Below are 23330 nucleotides of genomic sequence, written 5' to 3'. Positions count from 1 at the left end.
ATTAAAACATATTCATAAATTTAATACTAAAAAAAAATCCCTAAGGTAGAGAGGGACCTCCTGTGGAGTAATTCAATAAAGTGTTGATCTAAAAGCAAAGCGTTTGTCTGAGCATGGCATTAGCTCTCTAATGCTCTTGTGCTAGAGGTCAGGTTTTCACACCCCGATATGCACCGCACAAAAGCTGTTGGCACCAGTGAGATGACAGTGGCATCACAACCAGCAATGCCTCACGTTTATGTGTGGAAAGAGCGAAGGATTGATGCATTTCTCATGCTGTTTTTGTTTTCAGTGACATCCCTGCAGACAACGGGGATTTCTCTAAGTAGACCCTAGTGCTTTTGAAAGATTAGTGGTTACTTAAATGCTAAGCTAAATCAGCCAAGCAGAGAATCACGACCATATTGTTAGAAGTAATTTCTGATTCTCAATGTGCTAAGCCAAAAGGAGTTGCCTCAAGGGGAAACGTGTGCACGCAAAAAATACGCCGAGGGAGGTAAAGAAACTTTGCATTGCTGAGCAGCCACAGGCTACTCAATTAATGCCTGATGTGAGTCACCCTTGAAGTATCATCTCTCCTTCCACTGCCAGCAGGTGTATTGTGAACATCCAGGGGAAGAAGCTTCTTGTAACAATGTTCAGCCTCCTTCCAATAAACCATATCATGGTTTTTAGAAAATGCTCTGTGTCTCTCAGCAAACCTTTGTGTGCTTGGCATTGCTGCTTCCTTCTGCTGCCTGACGTGGGATAATGCTTGTACTCTGTATTCTGATGGATTGACCACACTTTAACTCTTTGCATTTCACCTTTAATGCGAGGATCTCAACATGCTTTACAAACATTAACTAGCTAATTCTCACAAAAATGCCTGTGAGATGGGTAACTTGTTATTTCTAGCCCCTTTAATAGATGGCATTAATTGCGGCACAAGAAAGGTGGTGGTTTGCCCAAGGTCACATAGAGAGCCAAGAATAGAACCAAAGAGTCCTGACTCCATTCTCCTCTTTTAACCACTAGATGACACCCTTGATGAAGAAGTACTCTTTTACCTGTTTCATTTGAATTTACTGTTATGAAATAAAAGTGATACATCCATTTTGTAAAATTGAGTAAAGAAATAAAAAAGTGCTACCATAGATAAACCCTCATGTTCACACTCTCTCTCTCTCTCTCTCTCTCTCTCTCAATAACAGAAGCACAGGATCCTCTGCAGCTGTTATCTTGTAAGATACAACCCACCACTCAGAAATCTGATTTGTATAAAGACTGAGAAATGGAAGGGCTTGGGAATTTAAAATGCAAACAAAAAAATTCAGGTTCCTGTGAGCCCAAGGACAAGTGACCTCAAAGCATCATGGACAACCATGTAAAATAGAATGTAGCAGCCATTTATTAGTAAAAACAAAAACAAAAAAATCAAAAAATGCCTGTCCTGGATCTTTTGGTGGTACCAAAGTTTAAGTCTCTGTGTTTTTAGAAGGACAACTGAACTTGACAGAGTCTGAGAAAATACTTTTGAAGCACATGGAGAAGCCGCGAAAGGAACTGCTAAACCTTTCAACGCCACAAACACTGGAAGCATCTGCAAGTTCATCTTTTGCTGTTGAATAGTGATTGTTTTATGGAAAGAAATGTGTGTCTTATCAGATGGGCCAGAATCACCTTTGACTGAATGGAAGGAAAAGCATTAGCCATACACAGTGCTTTTGAAAAGCAGACTGAAACTTCTAACGCCCCCTTCCTCCCGGCCCCCCTTCTCCTCCTCCTCCGGTACTTTGCCTGCTGTATGAATTAAGATTGTACTCTTCTGGAAATATTTTACAATTTAATATTGAGTGTAATTAAGAATATAATCACTTATCAAAAAAAAAGGTATTTAACTCTGTTGTAGTTTCTTTATCATTCATGTGGATAAAAAGTCTATAATAAAAAAAAAAGAAAACTGACATAATGTGCTTTGCTGTAGTTTCATGGAACATTGATTTGCTAATGAAAAGAACAGGAATTCTGTACATGGGGACTTTTCTTCAAGGAAATATTTTAGCTTGCAATCATTTAAGTGCATTTACTCTTAAAGTGGAAATCCATTTAAATGGTTATTAGAAAGTAAAGTTTGGCAGTGGATGAATGAAGTTACTGGAGATGTATCCTTTTTAAATGTGCTCTGCAGTTTTAGCTGAACTCTTCTCCCATTAGAGTCAACGGGAGTTTTACCATTTACATCAATGGAGTAGACTTAGGCCCGTTCTGGGGGCTTTTGAAATCACACCCATAGTCTGCTAACGTGTTTCCAAATTATATGCAATATGATTGCTTTAATGTTGTTGGGTAAAATTCACCCCCCCTTCAGGTGACCCACTTTAGGTCCTAGACACCATATGATCCTTCAGTGTAGAGGTTCCGGGGTGTGAAGGACCTTATATGCTCCCTCAGCACTGTTGTGAGTTTTGCCTTTGGTCCAGGCCTCACCCAGCTGAAGCTGTGTTGGTAAGTTGTAAAGAGGCTCAGGGCCAGACCAAAGTGGCATTAAGTGGAAAGAAGTGGAAAGAAGGCACTCTGATGGAGGTGCAAACTGCAGAGGCTGCAGGTCCCATTGCATGCTGGGACCTGTAGCTTCTGCAGGATGTCTCTCTTCTAATAAAATTGAAGGTGTCCATTAGTTATGTAGTAGAACTCCCTTTAACCCTCAGGTTGTGCTTTTGACCACCCTTGTTTTAGAGTTGGATGAGCATCATTGTATCAATAAGGAAGCTTATCCAGTTAGAAGAGGAACCCTTGCAGTTTCTAAATGGGGAGCTAATTGTCAGAGCTGCTGAGTGCTGTGACAGACCCAGACCAGTGGGATACAGGAATCTGGTAGAAGGCAAATATATTGGCCACTGGATAAACAGTTTTCTGTTCCCTGAGTGACCAGAGCAGGGGCTGCCCTAAAGCAATTGGGAACCTGCTAGAACCATTTAAGTCAGGCAAGCTAATCAAGACACCTGAAGCCAATTAAGAACTTTCTAGAATCAATTATGGCAGGCTGGCTAATCTGGACACCTGATTTAAAAAAGACCTCCCATCAGTTAGTATGGGAGTGTGCAAGGAGCAGGGATGCTTCTGGAGGACTGAAGAGTTCAAGCATGATCAGGCTTCAGGAGGAAGATCCTGCAGTGAGGATAAAGAAGGTGCTGGGGGAAGGCCATGGGGAAGTAGCCCAGGGAGTTGTAGCTGTCACACAGCTGATACAGGGGAACATTGTGGACAGCTGCTATCCACAGGGCCCTGTGCTGGAACCCGGCGTAGAGGATGGGCCCGGATTCCCCCCATCCCCTCAACTCCTGATCGGACACAGGAGGAGTTGATCTGGTCTGTGAGAAACACCAGAAGGGAAGGTCTAAATTGGAAAGAGATCTGGCCTGTCCCCAACCCACTAGGTGGGAGACAGAGGGATTGTTCTCTCTTTCCCCCATGCTGGCCAGTGATGAGGTTAGCTGAGTGGACGGCAGGTTTGAGCCACTAGCAAAAGTGGCCAAACTGAGGGCTGCCGTGAATCTCTGAGGCAAGGAAATCCGCCCATAAGCACAGGACCCACCAAGGCAGAGGAGGAACTTTGTCACAGTGCCCACAGCTCCTATTGACTCCCCACAAGCAGATACTAAAGTTGTAGTCTTTTTAAAAGAAAAAGCATTTATCCTGTAACCCAAGAAAATAGGTATGCCCTCTGCTTTGCAAGCTGCGTTGTGAAAACACTGCTCATGTTCACTCCAAATGCACTGTACATCAAGAACTGAATTGCCAACAGGATGCAAAGAACAGTTAGGTTCTGTGCACCCGCTTTGCTGGATCATAGAATCTGGCCACACCTGGTTGTGTGAGAATCGTTCTATAAATATGACTAAATGATATCTACAATCTGAAGCAGAACACTAAAGTCTCATTACTGGGAATACTATCTAAAACAAGCCTATAAGATTTGCCATACCACAACAGACCAACAGATTCCTCAAAGGAATGCAAAAAATCTTGTAAAACACCTGGCCAGTGGCAGATGAGGGAATACTTTTTCCCGAGTCCAATTCCTGATCTCTTTAGACATTAAAATCATATTTCTTTGATTTGCTAGACTTGATCAAAGATTTTGATGTCATACCTTGGCACTGTTGTTCCAGTTACTGACCATGTGTTGTGGCTTTAGGATTCTTCATAGTCACGGTGACAGGGTCCTATGGGGTTCTGGGGAGGTGGGCGGGCGCAAGCCCACCCACGGCTAAAGGACCCTCTCGCAGCCTGTGGAGAGGATCCATTGAGCCCAGGAACTCAAATGATTACAGGGCACAACAGAAAATATAACAAGGGCAAGTGTGAAGGGTTGTGGAACCAAGATGGAATATAGGCTGGCCCACCAGGGTTCCTCACCCTCAATAGGTGGCAATAAGTCCCGCCACTTAGCATTGGGGCGGGACATGAGGGTGAGGAAATGAAGAGTATGGTGCACGAGTGTGTCACACTGTGCCAAGGGCACATCTGTAAAGTGAACCAGCTGCAGGTCATGCAGCCAGCTCAGGTTGTGTGGGTGGGGTGACCGGGGGGGGGTGCTCATGGGATAGGGGCCTTATGAAAAGGTCCAGAGGGCCTGGGGTGTGGGGTGGGTGGGGAGCACCCTCCCGCAGGACCCACTCAAAGTAAACCCAAGCAGCAGGTGATAAAGCCGCCCTCACCTGGAGTACACGCTGGGGAATAGGAAGGGTGGAGAGCCCCATGCACTGAGCGAGTGTCGGGGGATCCACCCAGTCTCCCCAGTCATAGTCCAGGAGGTCTCCGATTCTGGTGACTGCTGCCAGGACCAACCTCTGGCAGACCGAGGGCAACTCTGCCACCTGCACACTGAGTTGGGGATTGTGTACTAGAGGCTCCATGAGGAGACTACCCCCTCGGCGGCCGCCATGGACCTGGTCGCCAAAACTAGCTTCAAGGCCCAGAGGGGGTCCTGGTAGAAGACCGGCAGCCTGGAGAGGTCTCGCGGAAGACCTCTCGAATGGAGATAAAGCAGCTGCCAGTCATAAGGGAGCCCTCAGAGGCAGTAAAGGAAGGCGTGCACCAACGTGCTCCAGGCTGGACTACCTGCACCATAAAGGAGTCTTTGCAGAGCCTGGAGGTGGAAGACGTGGACCTGGCAGAGACCCAGTGCAGTCCTGGCCAGAAGAACTGTAGAGCCAACCTCTGGAGCTGGGACAGAATCCCCAGGGCCGGGCTCAGGGTGTTGAGCTGATGCCAGAGCATGGACAGGACTAGGATAAGCACCTGTGCCGTTCTCCATAGGGAAAAGCACCAGAGTAGTCCGTCCATCTCTGCAGCTGCTCATCCACCATGGCCTCCAAATCCTGCCAGTTCGCCAGCAGAGAAGGTTGCATGGTAGAAAGGTAAATGCCGAAATAGAGCAGTGGATCCACGCTCCACTGAATGGCTTGAAGCCCCGATGGGAGGGAGCTCACCTGCCAACCATCAGGCCAGAGCTCTTGACCCAGTTGACCCAGGTGGAGGAGGCCACCAAGTAGATAGCCTGGCAGGCCTCCACCCACACCAGGTCGCCCGGGTTCTGGACCACAAGGAGCATGTTGTCGGCATACGCCAACAGGACCAGCCACAACTCCGGCTCTCGAAGCACCAACCCAGTCAACCTCTGGCGGAGAAGATGGCAGAAGGGCTCAATCACCAGAAAGTACAGCTGGCCTAAAAGTGGACACCCCTGATGTACCCCTTGCCTGAAGCTGACTGGCTCGGTCAGGGTTCAGTTGAGCCTGACGAAGGAATACGTGGAGGCATACAGCACCTGGAGAAAACATGCAAACTGGGCCCCGAAATTGAACGCCTGCAGAGTGCCCAGGAGATTCCCATGGTCCACCCTTTTGAACGCCTTCTCCTGGTCCAGGGACAGGAAGGCAAACAGCAGACCATCACTATACCCGAGCTTCAAGAGATCCCAGACCAAATACAGATTGTTGAAGATGGAGCGGCCTGGGACGGTGTAGGTCTGGTCCGGGTGGACCACGTCCCAAGCCACAGTGAGATGGCCTTTGCTATGACTTTGAAGTCCATGCTGAGGAGCAAGACGGGACACCAATTCTGAAGGTCACGGAGGTCCCCCCTCTTTGGTAGCAAGGTGGGCATAGCTCACCTGCATGACAGAGGGAGGACCCCGTTCCCCAAGGACTTGGCCCAGATGGTGACAGGGTCTGGACCAAGGACATCCCAGAATACACGGTAGAACTCCACGGTCAGCCCATCTGTGCCCTGAGATTTATTAGAGGGCATGAGACAGAGGGCTTCCGAGAACTTGGCCAGAGTGAGAGGTAGCTCCAGCCAGTCCCAGTCACCCATGCTGACCATTGGAAGTTCATTCCAGAGCACCCTGCAAGCATCGGCGTCTGTCGGGTCCAGGGAGAAGAGGTTGGCGTAGCAGGCCCTGGCCCTTCCACACATCTCTGCCATATCCGTGAGGGGGGTGCTGTCCTCTGCCAAGAGGCAGGTGACGTGCTTCTTGGCCCCCCTCTCTTTCTCCAGGGCATAGAAAAAGCGGGAGCCGCAATCCATCTCCCAAAGGAGATGGCGGCGGGATCGAATGAACACGCCCAGAACCTATGATCCTTGCAGGCCCGGAGCTCCTCCTGCTTCTCCTGGCACACTCCGCAGAGGCATGGATCTCCAGGACTGGCAGTCAGACGCCTCTCCAGCTCCAAGACCTCCCACTCCAACTGCTCTCTCGCTGCACCCCTCCGCTGGCTGGCGCCCCGGGTGTAATCACAGCAGAAGAGCCGGGTGTGCACCTTCCCCACCATCCCACCATTGCTGTGCCAAGGGAAAAGCATACCTCTGCCCTTTCCAGGCTGGCCAAAACTCCTGGAAGGACACGACAAAGCCCACATCCTCCAGCAGGCTATTGTTAAAATGCCAATAGGCCAGCCCCGGCCTCTCCAATGTGAGAGAGGCCATCACGGCCACCAGGTGGTGGTCCAAGAATGGGGCTGGCCGAATGCTGGAAGAGTGGGCCCACAAGAGATGGTGACATAATAAATAGGTGCAATCCAACCAGGAGTGGCACGACCAATCTACCTCAACCAGTTCATAGGTGAAAGTGGACTCATCGTCCGGGTGGTGGTCGCACCAGTTGTCCACCAGGGAGTGATGATCTACAATCTCCCAGAGGATGTCTGTGGTGGCCTGGCACCACTCGGTCCCTGAGCAGTCCTGCTTTTCGAGGGTGGTGTTAAAGACCTTGCCCAGGACCAGACACTTGCGAGGATCCAAGGAGCCGAAGAAGGCAGACCCTGCTGAAAAAATCTCATCCACTCCAGGTCTGATGTCGGGGCGTAGACATTGACAAGATTCAATGTCAGCCCCTCCACGCTGAGGTGCTGCAGACAACCTGGCACAACCTTGGCAACCCCCGGAATCTCTGGCCATAGGTTGGGGGAGAACAGGGTGGCCACCCTAGCTGTACTAACTGTGAAATGGCTAAAATACACCCTCTCCAGCCCACTCCAGCAAGCTAGCTTCAGTGGCTGGATCCATATGGGTCTCCTGCAGGAAAACCACAGAGTACCCCTGTCCCAAAGAAAGGAGAGCACCTGGCACCTGCGGAGACCCATCCTACAGTCCTGGGTGTTTAATGTGGCAAAGATGATCGGTGCCATAATGATGGCTGGGGAGGATCCTCACCGGAGCAGGGATGCTAGCAATCCATGCCCGACCCCAAAAGCTACCAGGGAGTCACAGAAGCTGCGGGCCCACTGGTAGTCTACAGCGCCCTGCTTCCCGGTCCCTTTACCCTCCCTCAAAATGGCCCTCACAGCCTGCAGGACACGCTGGAAATCAACCCTGTGCTGCAGAGCAAGCTGCACCTTATTCCTGGAACCACGAGTGGCCAGGAGAAAGAGGTGCAGCTCTTCTCGCAGCACATCAGGGGCTGGGGTCACAGAGAACCTGGGCATCCTCCAGTCGGGTCCCCACGACAGCCCCATGGCCTACTGAGACAGGCAAGCAGGGGACAGACCCCCAGCACAGCGCCCGTTCTGCCAGCACCACACAGCCCGTCTCAGACCCTGGTGCGCGAGGTGGTGGCAGTGGGAAAACAGCAGCCCTTAAGCGGTCGGGACTGGGGTACACAAAAGCCACCTCCTGAGGATCATCTGGTGAGAAGGGAAACAAGATGATGCCGGGGGCGACAATGACACGGGAGGTAGAGGGAGAGGAGATGGGGGTGGTATCAGGGATAGGAATGGGACTGGGATCAGGGGCAGGACCGGGGTCGGGGCAGGGTCAAGATCGGGACCAGGAGCCCCAGCAGCCAAGCCACTGGGGTACGGCACCTCTCAACTGGGCACAGGGGTCGAGGGAACAGGAAGGGGGCCCTCGGTGATGCCAGGCTCAGGTGCCATAGCAGACTGAGTGCCTGCAGCCACATCATCAGGGAATGAGATGTCAACAGTGGGGCCCCCAACCGGACAGGGAGACAGCTGCCCCGCATCAATAGGGGAAGTCCCAGTGGCTCAAGGCCCAGCCACTCGGTACCGGCCATCATCGCACTGGGCTCAGCGGCCATGAGCAAGGTGCCTTCCATGGCCGGGCAGGCGGTTGAGCCCGGGGGCACCCTGGGAGTAAAAGCAGAGGCAGCTGTCAAGGGAAGGGGAGAGAGGGGTGGAGGGGGCAGCGTGAAGGAACCCGCGGCCCAGATCGAGGCTCGCTGTAGGGGGTTGTCCTCCCCCTGGGTAACCAGGGTCAGACCCAGGGCCTCAATCTCCTCAAAGATGGAGCAAAAATCCCCACCCACCACCCCGGGATCCTCCCCGCCAGCAACCAAGGCAACACTCGCCTCAGTACCAACAGGGTGTGCAGATGACAAGGGGGTGCGAGGGGCTCCATCCGAGGCTCCAAAGGAAGGATGGTTCTGCTCCCAATAGCTGCCACAACTTCCCCAGCTGGCTTTGGTGGCTGGGCCTCATCAGGGGGTGCAGCGGAAGGCTCAGCAACAGCGGCCCCCCTCCTGGTCTTACAGGTGGCCTCCTCCCCCTCCGCATCGAGGGGGGGTTGCTGAGTCAGCACTTTCCCTGCTTTCCCCGCATCACTGGGAAACTCTGTATTAGACTGCATCTTGACAGATAAAGAGGAATTGATCACAGAACTAAAAATGGGTGTTTGTATAGGTACATGTGATCATGACTGGATTACATTTATGTGCAGACAGAATGAAGTCCGAACCAGTAGTATAGATGCTTGGTGCTTTTAAAAGGCCCAATTTCAGAAAGCTGAAAATGATTCTGAGTCAAATCCGTTGAGAGAAAAAATTTAAACAGAAAAATCTGAATGATTATTGGGAATTGTTTAGGAACATTTTACTAGATACCTGGAACACCACAAACTTACAATCAAGAAAGAAGGCTTCACGGTGAAAGAGGGAGAGTGAAAGCAGCAATAAGAATAAAATAAACACATATATAATAAGTGGGGGGAAAAGGGAAAGTTGATAGTAATGAATATAAATCAGAAGCGAGGAATTATAGAAAATAGATAAGGGAAGCAAAAGGGCACAAGGAAAAACTTATTGTGCTTGATTCTGTTGGCCCAAGGAGTTTTTAAAGTATATTAGAAACAAAAGGAATCCTAACAATGGTATTGGTCCATTACTAGATGGAAATGGTAGAATTATCAATAATAATGCAGAACAGCAAATGTGTTAAAAATATTTCTGTTCTGTATTTGGGAAAAAGCCAGATGTAGTCATATCAGATGATGATGATGAAATACTTTCCATTGCAACAGTAATTAAGAGGAGCTCTCTAGCTGTTAATGTTGATTTTAAATGTCTTGCAATACTCAGGAACTTTCAGAAGACTGGAAGGAAACCAATGTTGTGCTAGTATTTAAAAAGAGTAAACAGGACAACCCAGGTAATTATAGGCCTGTTAGCTTGCTATAGATTTGGGCAAAATAATGGAATGGCTGATATAGGACTCAATTAATAAACAATTAAAAGAGGGTAATATGCCAATCAACATGGATTTATGGAAACTACAGCTTGCCAAACTAACTTGATATCTTTTTTTGAGGAGACAAGAAGTTTGGTTGACAAAGGTAATAGTATAGAAGTAATATACTTAGAACTTCTGTAAGATATTTGACTTGATAATGCATGACATTTTGACTAAGAGACTAGAGCAATACAAATTTAACATGAAACATTACATTGATTAAAAAACTAGTTCAACGGTTTTGCTCAAAATGTACTTGTAAACAAGGAACCATCATACGGCAGGTGTGTTTCTAGTGGGGTCCCACCAGCATCAATTCTTGGCCATATACAATGTAACATTTTTATCAATGACTTGGAAGAAAACATAAAACCATCACTGATAAAGTTTTCAGATGACACAAAAATTATGGGAGTGATAAATAATGAAGATGGCAGGTCATTGATAGAGTGATCTGTGCAAGCAAACAATATGCATTTTAATATAGCTAATTCAAAGTTATATAACTAGAAGCAAAAAATGTATGCCATGCTCCCAGGATAGGGGACATTAACCTGGGAGGCAGTGGCTCTGAAAAGGACTTGGGGGTTGTAACAGATGTTGCAAGCCCATGCAGTATATTTGGAGACCATTGTATTACATTTATAAATGGTTTATGTATGATTGTGTTCTCTTCTATGGGGGAGGGTTACCACAGCTCCTGTGGAAACTAGAAACAATAGGTGGTGATTACCCCGGGGACTGTAAACAACTGTGGAGAAGCACCACCCCCTGGGCTGTTTGCTTATACTGGTTCAACCTGGGTTTTTCAGAGACGAAGAGATAAAGAATTTGGGAGGGTAAATAGGCTCTGGGCCTTCATTCTGGGTGAGCAAATGGACAGGCCATTCTGTCCAAGGGGAAGCTTCAGTCCTGTTGAAGGGTTAGAATGACTTTAGCCTTCTAGGGCCCATAAGACTGATGGGCAATTTCTGGTACATTTATTAGTCAGTGTGTAGGACCAGTTATTGTTTTTATATGTTTTCTCTATAATGCTTTTGCCCTAAGAATAAATGTACTGTGCTGAGACAGAGCTGCATGGTGACTTGTAACTCGGACAGAAAGCAAAGCACAGGTGTTGCCCTTCAGGTAGTCTGGATTGCTAGGGATATCACAGTGTAAGGCAAGGACCCGTGCAACCGTAACACCCCAGATCAGAAAGGAGGGAGGTGATGGCTGGGAGCCTAAAACCTCAAGCAGGTGCTCTTGAGGGACAATGAAGGAGGAATACAGGTGCAGTTACTCTATAAACTGTGACAGGAGTCCTGGTAGATAATCAGTTGAACATGAGCTTCCAGTGCAACGCTGTGGCTAAAAGGGCTAATGTCATCCTTGGATGTATAAATAGAAAGGAGCATACACTCTGGCAAGTGAAGTGTAAAGGTATAATTAGGTAGGCCAAAACAGAATTTGAAGAATAACTAACAGAAGACAAAAAGTAATTGGAAATGTTTTTAGTACATCAGAAGCAAGAAACCTGCCAAACAATCAGGGAATCTAGACAACTAGACAATCAAGGAAGACAAAGCTGTTGTGGACAAGCTAAATTAATTCTTTGCCTTGGTCTTCACTGCAGAAGGTCTGAGGGAGATTCCCAAACCTGAGCTACTCTTTTTAGGCGACAGATCTGAGGAACTGTCCAAGCTTGAGGTGTCAGTGGAGGTGTTTTTGTAACAAATCGATACATTAAACAGTAATAAGTCCCAAGGAGCAAATGGTATTCACTAAAGAGTTCTGAAGAAACTCAGATATGATAGTGCAGAACTACTAACTGTGGTATTCGAGTAGCAGCTGTGTTAGTCTGTATTCACAAAAAGAAAAGGAGTACTTGTGGCACCTTAGAGACTAACAAATTTATTTGAGCATAAGCTTTCATGAGCTACAGCTCACTTCGTCGGAGGCATGCATCCGATGAAGTGAGCTGTAGCTCATGAAAGCTTATGCTCAAATAAATTTGTTAGTAACTGTGGTATGTAACCTATCACTTAAATTACCCTCTGACTGGAGGATAGCTAATGTAAGGCCGATTTTAAAAAAAAATCTCCAGAGGCAATCCTGGGAAATACAGGCCAGTAACGTAACCTCAATGCCAGGCAAACTGGTTGAAATGATAGTGAAGAACAGAATGATCAGACACAAAGATGAACACAATATGTCGAGGAAGAGTCAATGTGGCTTTTGTAAGGAGAAATTGTGCCCCACCAATCCGTTAGAATTCTCTGAGGGAGTCAGCAGACATGTGGACAATGGTGAGCCAGTTGGTATAGTGTACTTGCACTTTCTGAAAGCCTTTGACGAGGTCCCTCACCAAAGGTTCTTAAGCAAAGTAAAGTCATGGAATAAGCGGGAAAATCCTCTCATGGATCAGTAACTGGTTAAAAGATAGGAAACAAAGGGTAGGAATAAATGGCCAGTTTTCACAGTAGTGAGGTAAATAGCAGGGTCCCTCAAGGATCTGTATAGGGGACCTGTGCTGTTCAACATGTTTGTAAATGATCTAGAAAAGGGGGTTTACAGGTGCAGATTATTGCAGAGTGAGTCACTGTGCATGTTCTTTCTCTCACAGAAACTATATTTGTTTTTCCTTGCTTCTTGCTTTCCTTCATCTGAAATAAATCAGCTGGACTGAGAAATGCACGTTTTGCTCTTTGTATGTATGTGAAAGCATGACAATTGGGATGTCCTAAATCAGAGGATATTGGGTGCATTTTGACAAGGTATCTTAGAGTTCTTTGATTGATAAAGCTTTTCATCTCCCTGTGATGCTATGTACCTTGGGGGAACACCCATGTTCATTTTTATAAAATGATTGTGTGGTATCCAATGCAAAGTTTGTCATGTTGGGTGTCTTCAGACGGCTCATAATGCACTGAGCATGGTTGTTATAGTTATGTTATAGTAATTGTTACAGTACTGTTATAGTAAGGTTATAGGTTACAATTTCATGTATATAGTTATGAGGCTGAAAATGTATCCTCATGGCTTAAAGCAAGCCCATGCAAAAACTCTCCAAGAACAGGGAGGCAGTTCATGCCTCTTCAGGGCACGGGTGGGACTAACCCAGCCCAGCCTCACAGGAAGAATGGACACTGGCTTAGGCAGCAACAAAAGAATCTATTAGACCCTGGAGGGAATCACCCCCTTCTTTTGGGCAGTTTGGTACTGCAATGAGGTAATGCTCACCTGACTCTGAAAGAGGTGGGGGTGGGGGGGGGAAAGCCAGGAGGAAAAAAGGACATAATAAAAGGGAGACATTTTGCCATGCTCTCTCTCTTCCACCTACATCTACAGACACCACCACCACCAAGTGACTGAAGGGAAGAGCCTGGCTGAAGACCAGCCAGCCTGTGATGAGAAGCATCTAAGTTTGTAAGGACAGTGAAAGCGTTAAGATCAGCTTAGAATGTGTTTTGCTTTTATTTCATTTGACCAAATCTGACTTGTTATGTTTTGATTTATAATCACTTAAATCTACCTTTATAGTTAATAAATCTGTTTCTTTATTCTACCTGAAGCAGTGCACTTGGTTTGCAGTGTGTCAGAAACTCCCCTTAGGAGAACAAGCCTGGTACATATCAATTTCTTTGTTAAACTGACGAACTTATATTAGCTTGCAGCATCCAGTGGGCATAACTGGACACTACAAGATGGAGGTTCCTAGGATTGTTTCTGGGACCAGAGATATTGGCTAGTGTCATTCGCTTGCAAGTATCTGAGAACAGCTTACATGCCAGAGGCTGTGCGTGAACAGCCCAGGAATGGGGGTTCTCACAGTAGAGCAGGGTAAGGCTGGCTCCCAGAGTCAAGGATTGGATAGGCCTAGCAGATCACCGGTCCAGATAACACCAGAGGGAAATGTCACACCACCCTTAAAGATCTTTTCAGGTTTTGTTGTCCTTGTTCGGAAATCCAGTGAGTCATGCACAGACACTTTCAAAGTAACTATGTACCTAAGTACCTGTTCACATGCAGCTGTGATTAATACTTCCATTATAAAAAGCACATTGTTATCTTATCTCAGTACTAACAGGGTTCAATCAGCAAAGGATTTATAATCTGTGGGAGTTTTGCATGAACAAGGGCTGGGTAAGGACTGCAGGATATGACCCAATTAATGGTCCTTTCTTCACAGGCAGGAAATTAAAAGGCTGCTGGGATTTTTGTACAAGTCAGTGATCAAAATCCACTGGAGCTTATCACTTTTCAAGAAATTACTGCTGGGTCTTTCCAATTTCCTAATGATTGTCAATTTCTCAATTCAAAATAAGAGCAGGTATCCCAGGAATCCGGATAGCAAGATGCTGGGAAAGCCCAGAGAAGAGTGGGAGCTGCTGTTGAGATTGCACAACCTCTGTTTTACTAAACATTAACAATTGTACACAACCAAACAATACATTAAATAAATGTAAAAATAAATAAAAATACTAAATTAATTTGAAGCTAACAAACCATATATAAAGGACTTAGATTCCACATTTCTTTTAATATCTAGTTTGTTCTCACATTTTATTCATGTGCTTTGTTATACTGCCAAGTGGCCCCCTTTGCTGTTTTTATAATTTCTTTTGATGGCTCATACTTGAAACATGGCTCAGGATTTGCCAGCTTCACTTGGATAATAGAGGACAGTGTCCCATCTAGTCCAAGGTTTGTCTGAATGGTGTCTTATTCTTTCGAACAAGACTGAAACTCTTTCTTCTCTTGCATTTGAGTGAGGTAAAACTAAGACAAGTCTGACAACCCTGAACAGTAATAGAAACTTTGAGAAGACCACGAGGGCTTTTGACATTGCTAAGAGATGCCGACACAGTGTCCATCCTGTATTGCACAGAAGTTTTATCTGTATCCGTTTGTAGTGCTGCCTCATCCCATAAACACTGAGGGATAGCTGATTTCTGAATCAATTGGTAATCAACTCCTCTTGCAGATTCTCTATTTCAGGTGGAGAGAGAGATTGAACATGTGCTGATATCTGCCAACAAAGTACTCAATCTGTTCAAAAGTGCAGTTTTCTCTAATATCAAAGATCACAAATCCTGCCCTCTTTAACATTTCATCATCCAAAGGTAGCTTCTCACATGCAGACTTGGCTACACTGGTATAGAATGTTCTGGCTGCACAAAAGAGCTTCCATTTTGCAAGAGGACTAATATCCTCTTGCTCTTCCAACTTCTGTACAACCTGTTTCGTGACCAAACCTACAAATACTGTTTGCTGTCTCTTTCAGTGCCTGAGGTAAAAATATTTTAAATCTTTATATATTTACTCAAAATGAGTGAGGTAAGCTTTGGAAGGTGTGTGAGAGTGAGATAGCATGCTAACGAGTGAATTTCACACCCAACAAGTGAGACTTGGCATGTCTGAGAACCCGGTTATAAGAGCATTGCTTTCCAAAGTAGAATCAAACAGTTGGAGCTACTCCTTGACTGAATACCACTATATTACTATAATCTTCTGTAACTTTTACTTTACTGTGTTCATCAATGTAGTTTTGTTTTATTTATGTCTGTCATAAATATAAAGGGAAGGGTAACCACCTTTCTGTATGCAGTGCTATAAAATCCCTCCTGGCCAGAAGCAAAACCCTTTCACCTGTAAAGGGTTAAGAAGCTAAGATAACCTCGCTGGCACGTGACCCAAAATGACAAATGAGGGGACAAGATACTTTCAAATCTGGAGGGGAGGGAACAAAGGGTTTCTCGGTCTGTGGGATGCTTTTGCCGGGAACAGATCAGGAATGCAGCCTTACAACTCCTGTTAAGTTAGTCAGTAATCTAGCTAGAAATGTTAGATTTCCTTTTCTTTAATGGCTGGTAAAATAAACTGTGCTGGATGGAATGTATATTCCTGTTTTTGTGTCTTTTTGTAACTTAAGGTTTTGCCTAGAGGGATTCTCTGTGTTTTGAATCTGATTGCCCTATAAGGTATTTACCACCCTGATTTTACAGAGGTGATTCTTTTACCTTTTCTTTAATTAAAATTCTTCTTTTAAGAACCTGATCGATTTTTCATTGTTCTTAAGATCCAAGAGTTTGGGTCTGTGTTCACCTGTACAAATTGGTGAGGATTTTTATCAAACCTTCCCCAGGAAAGGGGGTGTAGGACTTGGGGGGAATATTTTGGGGGAAGACATCTCCAAGTGGGCTCTTTCCCTGTTCTTTGTTTAACACGCTTGGTGGTGGCAGCATACGGTTCAAGGACAAGGCAAAGTTTGTACCTTGGGGAAGTTTTTAACCTAAGCTGGTAAAAATAAGCTTAGGGGGTCTTTCATGCAGGTCCCCACATCTGTACCCTAGAGTTCAGAGTGGATAAGGAACCTTGTCAATAGGTATCATAATTCCTATGGCTGGAGTGCAGCTGGGACTGGACAGCCTCCTCTCCCCAAATGCTGCTGAGGTCCAGCAGCCCGGCATTGCTCCAAGCGGGGGATCGCCTGGTGCATGAAACAGGCATAATCACCTGGAAAGATGTGCTGAGACCACTGCACGCATCACCGAGCAAACAGGAAAGGGACTTTCAAAATTCCCAAGGACTTTAAGGGGTGGGGCTCACGATTGGTCACCTGAGGGCAGGGCAGTAGAGTTCAAACCGATAACCAGAGAGGCTAGAACAGGCATTGTGGGACACCTCCCGGAAGCCAATTGCAACACTGACCAGGGTGTCTACACAGGCACCACAGTGCTGTAGCCCCAGCGCAGAAAGCTGTACGCCTCTCGTCGGAGTGGGTTTTTTACAGCACTGCAATGCGCAGTTTCTGTGCACTTAGTGGCTTGGCAGTGTGTGCACCTCAGGAGTTACACCCCAGAAAGCTGCTTTACTGCACAGAAACTTGCCAGTGTAGACAAGGCCAGAGTTTCACTGAGAAGCTTTAGTGAACAAGTCCTTAGAGTGCTTCCATCATTTAAACAGCAACATGAGATTTGCCCAGAGGCAACATGGTTGGGGGGGGGCGATGCGGGGTCATGTGTTCCCCCGGATTTGCTGCTTGTCTTGTACTGAGCATGCTCACACGGACTGGGCATGCTCAGTAACACTGCTGAAGCAGGCTGCCCTCACTATCAGCAGACACAGATCGTCTCTCGGTTTGCCCAACAAATCTTTCTTGAATTTAAATTATAGGAAGTGCGTTTGCTCAATGCCAGAATACTTGCTGTAAACCAAAGCTTAGTATTTACTAAGATTTCTTTCTCCTGACTGCTCAGCCACAGAACTGAAGTTAAATCCTGTTAGTTAACACATGGGAAAATGTGCCTTTTTTCCTAGTGTGGACAAGACCTAGGAATCCAGTCCTGCATTCATTACAGACCCAAAAATCCCACCAAATTCAGCTAGCTGTGGGTGTGCATGAAATGCAATACCAGGCCTCTAGGTGGAGTCTAGTTATTACCACATCCTTTCATATAAAGGAATGTGAAGGAAATTGTCCAACAATGGCCTGGCAGGCACATGGTGGCACAGTTGGGCTTAGAGCCTGGTACCTGTATCGCAAGCCAGGCCCTTAGCCCCAGGGCCACCTGCTGTCCCTGTGCACCCTGTCAGGCCCTGGCTGAGGGCACTGGCTGGCCTGGTTCCTGTGGCCTTGCTGGTACCAGCTGGCTGGATTAAATCCCTCTGCTGTCGGGGGCGGGGGGAGAAATAGAGAGAGAATTGTGAGTAAAGAAAGTGTGTGATCCACCTCCGTATTTTATTGCTCTTCTATACGAGGCAAAGAGTAATATACCCTATCATAAACACTGATTAGCAGAGGCCAACAAAATCAGCAATCAATCCAGCCACATCTCATAGGATATTCTCATCTCCTCTGTCTGACAAAGCGAAGCCAACCAAAGAGCCGTCTACAACAACAAGGTAATTCAGAAATTTACAGAATTTCCTCGTGTTCTTTTCTAGTTACTAGTTTCCATGGTAAACTGATTTTCCTTTGAAACAAAGGGCCACGAGCCTGATCCTGAGCGGAGCCTCTCCAATTAATGTCAATGTTATAGTATGAAAAGAAAAGCTTCTTCAGTATGTGACTAGCAAACATTGTTCATATTGTGAGTTCAGTTGGAGGGGCAGGTGATCATCAGCTCTCAGGATCAAGCCTTTAGTTCTGCTCTTCTTACTCACATAGGTATTTCCCAAAGGAGTCCAGGGAATTTCTCATGTGAGTAAGGCAAGCGAGTTCTGGTCCAATGTTTCTTCCTTTAGGTACACACAAACCCCCCCCTCCCAGTGAAGCCAATGGGAATAAGTGGTATGTCTGAGGGAAGAATTAGGAGACCAGTCTGGTTAACTGTGCAAATGTGCTTTATGCTTTTCCTGTTCAATCTTTTTTAAAAAAAGGGGGGTGGGGCTTTTTTCACTATCTTTCCCATGTTTTGTGGAATCTGGCTCATATCATACACAATATTTCAGTATGAACTGGGTTCTTTATTCCAGGTTTCAAACCTGGTATTGCATTTTATATAAATCTGAGAGAGGGTTGTTGTTTGGAAGTTGTGGTGTTTTTCTCCTGTGGGGTTTTATTTTCCTCAGTCACTTGTTTCTTCATATGCAACCTGTGGCGAATGGATTTTTCACAATAAATCTATTTTAACTTAAGTTTATTGTTGCAGAGAGAATATTATTTAAAGTGCTACTTACATAACATTAGGTATAAGCTCTTCTGATACCTGATGACATATTGCAGTCACTTGATTAACATATTTATTAAATGTTGAAAACACATTCTGTAATTCCACATCTCATTTATATTCTGAATAAGGGGCTGCATATATACTGGATGGAAACCAGCATATTAATAACACAAGGAAAAAGATATGTGTAAGACAGAAGCCCTGGGATCAGTGAATGTGGGGAAAATGGGTCTTTACAGCCAGAGGATTTAATGGAGGATCATACCTGAGTCTGACTTGGGAATTATTTTCTATTAACTCTTAGCTGGTGTTTTGTCAAATGTATTTTCCCAGTAACAAAATGTTATATTTAACCATACTTTGAGAGAGGGAGGGATGGTCCTGCGGGTAAGGCGTGGAATTGGGAGCAGGGAGATCAGGATTTAGTTCCAGACTCTACCACAGACTCCCAGTATGACCCTGGACAAATCACTAATAGCTATGTGCCTCAGTTTCCCCATCTGGAAAACAGGGGTAATAATGGTTCCCTACCTCACAGGGGTACTGTGAAAATAACTTCAATAATGCGTTTGAGCTCGTCATATCTTGGTGAGGGTCATGATAGCAAACAGATTAATTGGAAGAAATGGCACCTTGTATATCACATTATCTCCAATGTCTAATCATTCCCACTTCGAATCTCTCCAATGATGGCTGAGGCCTTGTCTACACTACAGAGTTTTGTCGACAAATGTTATGTTGACACTTCAAAAGCGCTATAATAAAAATTGGTATTGCATGTTCACACTTTCCCCCTCTGTCAACAGAGTGTGTCCACACTTGGGGCACTAGCATTGACCATGTGAGCAGTGTACTATGGGTACTATCCCACAGTTCAGCTCGACACCTTCTGCCGCTAGGTCTTGTGGGAAGGTGGAGCAGATTATGGCACATCTTGGGACCAAGCTCGATGTCCCATAATGCATTGCTTTCTGTCCCAGCATTCCATGGGCTTCTGGTTTTCTTTCGCGGCATTTTTCAATGACCCTTGTTTGCTGTCCACGCCAGCATCTTTGTGAGAAGAGAGAGATCCCACACTGCTCTCCTATGCTCTGATAACTGTCATTAAGACATTATGGATGTTAATCTCCAAGTTCCCAACTGAAGAAGACTCCCAGTTCCCTGACATGCTGTGTGATATGGATAGGAGCAACTTTAGATTGCTTTTGGCATTCACAGAACAGCTGCAGAGGGTGGACCATCTTGGGCAACAAGCACTGAATGGTGGGATCATATTGTCATGCAGGCGTGCGATGACGAACAGTGGCTACAGAACTTTTGGATGTGGAAAGCTACCTTCCTGGAGCTGTGTGCGGAGCTCACCCCAGCATTGTGGCACAAGGACACCAGAATGAGAGCTGCCCTATCGGTAAAGAAGCATGTGGCAATTGCTGTGTAGAAGCTGGTAACTCCAGACTGCTACCAGTCAGTCGCAAATCAATTTGGAGTCAGAAAGTCAACTGTTGGGGCTGCGTTAATTCAAGTGTGCAAGGCAGTTCATCACATCCTGCTACAAAGGGCCATGACTCTGGAAAAGGTGCGTGAAATAGTGGATGGCTTTGCAGAAACAGGTTTCCCTAACTATGGAGGGGCAATAGATGGTACACACGTTCCAATTTTGGCACCAGACCACCTTGCAATGGAGTACATCAATAGGAAGGAGTACTTCTCCATGGTGTTGCAGGCGCTTGTGGATCACTGTGAGCGTTTCACTGATATCAACGTGGGGTGATCCAAGAAGGTGCATAGAATCATAGAATATCAGGGTTGGAAGGGACCTCAGGAGGTCATCTTGTCCAAGCCCCTGCTCAAAGCAGGACCAGTCCCCAATTTTTGCCCCAGATCCCTAAATGCACCCCCCCAGGATTGAACTCATAACCCTGGGTTTCGCAAGCCAATGCTCAAACCACTGAGCTATCCCACCCATCCCCCCCAGTACTAGCCTTCTTTGTTCCCCACCCAGAAAAGCAGACCCCTTGGAGACACCCAGGATCCAGCACCATGGAGCACCTGCAGCTCCATGCACCCAGGACGTGGGTGGACCTCAGTCCTTTGGGGCCTGGGGCCCAGAACCCTGCAGCAGCGCCCAGCCCAGGTTCACCAAAAATTGTGCATGCTTGAGTGCTTGAAAATCCAGCCCTGAACTCTTGTGAGGGGGGTGGGGGGGATCTTGCCCCAAATTACTGCTTGCCCAAGTGCCCCAATCCCAGTGCCCAATATCCAGCATCCCATTCTGCACTCCCACGTTCCAACACAAAGGGGAGCCAGCGCTCCTGGGATTGGTAAGCAGGTCAGAGGAATGGGTGAGTGACTGAGAGCAAACCCACAGATGGGCCTGAACAACCCCCCCCCCCTCCGAGCTAGCCACCCTCCCGCAAAGAGACGGGGTCCCTCGATACAGCAGCTGCTACAGGGTGGGTGGAACATGCCAGGAAACAGCTTTGGGTGTTGCAGAGTCGTTGAATGGCCGTGAACATTCCCCGCAATCTGCAGCAGCCTCCCAGCTGCCTTAGCCCTGGGTGGAATTGCTCAAGGCATCTCTGCTCTGCTGGAGAAAAACCTTTGCTTTATAGTGGGGTGGAGCGAACAGCTGGATTCTGCAGCCGCACCACGGCCGGGTCTCACCCCTCTCATTAAACATTTTTTGTCCTGTGTTTGTACAGCGCCTAGCACCATGGGGCCTGGGTCTATGACTAGGGCTCCCAGGTGCTAAGACATGATCAGTTTAAGGTAGGCTCAAGATTTAGGCTTTTCTCCAAGAGTTGGGGGGAATTTTTACTTGACCTCTTATTATAGAAGAGCCTGGCATGAAGTTTGGGTTGGGGGGGTGCAAGCAGCAGGAGAGAATTTAGGCTGCATTGGGAGCTCAGACACAATAGCACAGACCCCGGCACCATTCTTGAAAGGGGATGGGGGGGAAAGAAATTGAGGTTCCTCTGAATACCCCCTCTGGAAGGGCTTTTGCCCCTGTGTTTCATGTCATTGCTTGGATGGACGGCTCTGATCTGCCCTGATCCCCCAGGCAGGACCCCCCCATCCCTGGTACACAGCCACCCCCCACTGGTGAGGTTACAAGGCGATGGATTCCTCTCCTTCCCCACCCCATCGCGTTCCTCCGAGCTCCCCCAGTCGGTGCGGGGGGGGTCTGCGAGACTCAACTCCCCAGCCACAGCAGTGTCCTGAACCCTGATGGAGGATTAGCTCTGGGTGGCTCCCTGCGGCCTGTCTGTTGCCATCTGACACCCCCATGCCAGATCCTCTATCTCCGGCCAAGCACAAGGGGCTCGCCCCCCGGACAGGTGCCGGCTGCAAGAGCAGTGCTCTGAGCCAGACACCTTGGGGGAAGTTCAGTCCCAGTCTCCATACAATGGTTCCGCCCCCCCCCCCGCCCCCCCCGGCCTCAGTCTGGCTTTTGCCCCTCAGAGACCAATCTCTGCTGGCAAATTTTAGCTACTGCCAGCTGGAACCTTTACTTGGGTCCCACCCTGCTTTGCCACATTCCCAGGCGTGGCTCAAGTCAGCAGCCTCCCGTGAGCTGACCTGCTGGTAGCTAGACTGGGAGCCCTTTCGGGGCAGGGGCTGGCTGGCTGTGTTTGTACAGCGCCTAGCGCCACGGGGCCCTGGCCTGTCTCCCACCCTCACAGCCCAGGGGAGGGCCTGCCCCCCTTCCCAAGCAATATATCCACCCACGGGCCCCTTCTCCCATTCAAGAGGCTGAGCCCACTTCCTAGGCACCAAAATGTGTGTGTATGTGTTGGAGGGGGATCAGGCTGGATCAGGGCACCTGGTAGGGACACCTCCATTGGGGGGGGGCTAGAGGTGATCCTGCTGGACTCCTGCTGGGAGCACCCATGAGCCATCGGCAGTTACAGCTGCTGAGGCAGGGGTGAGCATGGCTGCATATTGCATCACGCATGCCGCATGCATCTTCAGGAACCTGGCCTATATAGAAAGCTACAAGCAGGGACCTTCTTTCCAGACCAGAAAATTACAGTGGAGGATGTTGAAATGCCCATAGTGATCCTGGAAGACCCGGCGTACCCCTTATAGCTGTGGCTCATGAAATCTTACATGGGAAACCTGGACAGCAGTAAGGAGTGGTTCAACAACAAGCTGTGTAGATGCCGGATGACAGTAGAATGTGCCTTTGGCAGATTAAAGGCGCGCTGCCGATGCCTTTATGGCAGGTTAGACCTGAATGAGGATAATATTCCCATGGTCATAGCTGCATGTTGTACGGTGCATAATCTTTGTGAAGCTAAGGTGAAAGGTCTGCTCAGGGGTGGAGTATAGCAGCAGACCACTTGGCTGTTTATTTTAAGAAGCCAGATACAAGGGCTATCAGAGGAGCTGAGGGGGGGAAATTCCAATTAGGGAGGCTTTGAGGCAGCACTTTGAAAATGAGAATCAGTAATGTATATCTCTGTGATTGGCACTGCAAAGTTACATTATATGTTGTTTTCCTAGGAAGCAATGGTGACATTTGGGGCCTTACATTCCAGTAAGCAGATGATTAAACTGCCTGTGTATGTATTGGTAGGGCCTGCTATCTCTATTTGTAGGAAACAAATAAACATGAGTTGTCATTCAAAAACTTTGTTTTTATTTCACAAGAAACAACTCA

The 23330-nt window shown here is 47.2% G+C and overlaps 1 protein-coding gene across 1 annotated transcript in view; it reads left to right on the top strand.

Moving 5' to 3' along the window:
* Positions 1 to 1903, top strand: part of SKOR2 (SKI family transcriptional corepressor 2) — a 40288-nt gene extending 38385 nt beyond the window's left edge. The window contains 1 exon segment of the mRNA XM_073346156.1: positions 1194 to 1903. The gene's annotated coding sequence lies outside the window, so the exon portion shown is untranslated.
* Positions 1904 to 23330: the final 21427 nt, after the last annotated feature.

This window comes from Lepidochelys kempii, chromosome 5 (genome assembly GCF_965140265.1).
Source record: "Lepidochelys kempii isolate rLepKem1 chromosome 5, rLepKem1.hap2, whole genome shotgun sequence".
Lineage (NCBI taxonomy): Eukaryota > Metazoa > Chordata > Testudines > Cheloniidae > Lepidochelys > Lepidochelys kempii.
This window is presented reverse-complemented; position numbering and strand designations above follow the sequence as displayed.